General features: G+C 50.7%; 1 long non-coding RNA gene across 1 annotated transcript in view; it reads left to right on the top strand.

The window, feature by feature from the left end:
- The window catches only part of LOC109312540, a 3865-nt gene extending 2655 nt beyond the window's left edge, over nt 1-1210 (top strand). The window contains exons 2-3 of the long non-coding RNA XR_002101839.1: nt 138-139; nt 1199-1210. This is a non-coding gene — a long non-coding RNA (uncharacterized LOC109312540). The remainder of the gene's footprint in view (nt 1-137; nt 140-1198) is intronic.
- Nucleotides 1211-2811: the final 1601 nt, after the last annotated feature.

Here is a 2811-nt window from a genome sequence, read left to right as displayed (position 1 = left end):
TACGAGCATTTGTGTAGAGGCATTTGAGGCCTCCTGTAGATGTGTGTACTGACCCCCAAGTCCCAGCGTTACCCTGGCCCCTATCTCTTACCTGTTTATTCGCTTCGCTCGTTGGTCTGGGCTGGGCTGAGCTGTAGTTGTGGGTGCTATTTGGTCTGGGAGTCTGATGTTTCCGCTGCCCTCATCTTCCCCTTCCCCCGATAAGCCAAGTTTAAAGCCCGCCGGAGGGCTTTAAATATATCTGTATATTCAATTTCCTGTTCTTTTAGAGCAGTGGTGCCCAACATTTTTGTCAAGTGGACTAGATTAGCAGTGAATGGGCCCTTTGCAGGCTGATTCCAACTTGTGGACCCAATACGGTGTCTGGGGGTGGGGTGGGGGGGAGCTCATCTGGCTATGCTGAGGGGAACAACTGACCCTTGGTTCAGTAATGCTGGGGGAAGGGGCATGACCTAGCACTGATTCAGCTCTGTATAGGGGGGAAAGTTGTGTCCCTGCCTCAGCCCAGCCTCACAGGGGAAGGTAGTGTGTGGCTGTTTGGTGGGGGCTGTGACATCATGCAAGGCTTGGGTTTTTGGCAGTGAGGGAGGGGTGTCGATATTAAGTGCCACTGATCCCCTGCTGGCAAATTTCCTGACCCTTGGGGAGTCTAATGAGCTAGATGCTGTGGTTCTGCAGGCTGGAGATTGAGCATTCCTGTCTCAGGGAGTATGCAAAAATTTAGTTGTAAATATGGTGGTGTTCAGTATTTATTTTTAAACCATCAGGGAGTTCAAAACATTTTTTTTAAAAAGGAAATTCAAACTATTTAAAATTTGTTTGGCTGCAGATGTTTTTTGCATCTTTATGTAGACGCATAGAATCATAGAAGTAGGGTCAGAAGGGATCTTACAGATCTTCAAGTCTGACCCCTGCCTAGGCAGGAGAAAAAAAACTGTACTGAAATGATCCCAGCTAGGTAGGCATCAAGCCTCCTCTTAAAGACCCCCAGGGTAGGAGGCAGCACCACTTCCCTTGGAAGTTAGTTCCAGATCCTCGCCGCCCTGACCATGAAGTAGTTTTTACAGATGTCTAATTTAAACCTACTCTCCAACAACTTGTAGCCATTATTCCTTGTTATACCAGGGGGCACTTGGGGAAACACGGTATTTCCCAAACCCTTCTGGTCCCCCCCAGTGAGTTTATAGATGGTCACCAGGTCCCCCCTCTTGTGAAGTTCAGGTCCCACAGTCTCTCATTGTAGGGTCTGCCCTGTTGTCCCCAGATCATGCGCGTGGTCCTCCTCTAGACCCTCTCAATGTTGTCCACATCCCTCCTGAAGTGGGGCTCACAGAACTGGACACAGTACTCCAGCTGTGGCCTGACCAGTGCTGCACAGAGTGGGAGGATCACCTCCTTGGCCCTGCTAGAGATGCTACTGTGAATGCACGACAATGTCCGGTTAGCCCTGCCAACTATGACCTCGCATTGTCGGCCCATGTTCATCTTGGAGTCAGTAATGACTCCAAGATTCCTTTCTGCCTCCGTGCTCTCAAGAAAGGAGTTTCCCATCTTATAAGTGTGCTGCTGGTTACTACTGCCCAAGTGCAGCACCCTTCACTTGTCAGTATTGAAGCACATCCTGTTTTTGCTAGCCCACCCCTGTAACCTATCCAGGTCTTGCAGCAGTCTTTCCCTCCCTACTAGCGTGCTCACCTCACCCCAAATTTTGGTATCATCGGCAAATTTAAACAGGTTGCTTTTCACCCCATTGTCCAAATCGCTGATAAAGAAATTGAACAGCGTGGGCCCAAGGACTGAGCCCTGGGGGACTCCGCTACCCACTTCTCCCCAGGTCAAATATGACCCATCCACCGCCACCCTCTGAGTGCGACCCTTCAGCCAATCTGCAGTCCATCTGACTGTGTAGGCATCAATGTCGCAGTCACCCAATTTTTTAATGAGGATGGGGTGGGAGATAGTGTCAAAGGCCCTGCTGAAGTCTAGAAAGACTACGTCCACGGCGACACCTGTCCATTGCCTTTGTGATCTAATCATAAAAGGCAATCAGGTTGGTCTGACATGACCTGCCCCTAATGAAACCGTGCTGGTTGCCCTTGAGCGTCATCCCTGAGTCTGGCTCATCGCAGATGTGCTCCATGATGATCTTCTCAAAGAGTTTCCCTAGGATTGAGATAAGACTGTCGGACCTATTGTTGCCCGGGTCCTCTCTCCTCCCTTTTTTAAAAATGGGGATCATGTTGGCTATCTTTCAGTCATCTGGCACCTGTCCTGAGCACCATGAGCGCTCGTAAAGCCATGCCAAGGGCTCTGCAATAACCCCTGCTAGCTCCCTCAACACCCTGGAATGGAGAGCATCTGGACCCGCTGATTTGAACGCGTCGAGCCCCTCCAGAAGCTCTCTAACCCGGTCCTCCCCAACCTGAGGGCTGGAGATGTTCCCCTCGAGTCCGTCTTGCATCACAGTGGGGAAGTCCCAGTCCCTGCCCAAGAGGTGAAGAATTGGTTAAAGAGGTCTGCTTTCTCCTCTGGTGCAACCACCAGATTGCCCAGAGGATCTTGCAGGGGCCCCACGTTTCCCGATGCCTTTTTCATCCTCCCTATGTATTTGAAAAAGGACTTTTTATTACTTTTGATCTTGGATGCTAGTCCTAGCTCTATGTCCACCTTAGCTTTCCTGACAGCCCCCCTACAGACCCGAGCAGAGGAGGCATGCTCCTCTTTGGAGATACAACCGGTGGAAGGGGGGTGCTATCCCGGCTTTTTGGCAATCAGGCATTCCCGGACACCCTTGGTGAGCCAGGGGAGATT

This window comes from Crocodylus porosus, unplaced genomic scaffold (genome assembly GCF_001723895.1).
Source record: "Crocodylus porosus isolate Cpor-Errol unplaced genomic scaffold, CroPor_comp1, whole genome shotgun sequence".
Taxonomy (NCBI): Eukaryota; Metazoa; Chordata; order Crocodylia; family Crocodylidae; genus Crocodylus; species Crocodylus porosus.
This window is presented reverse-complemented; position numbering and strand designations above follow the sequence as displayed.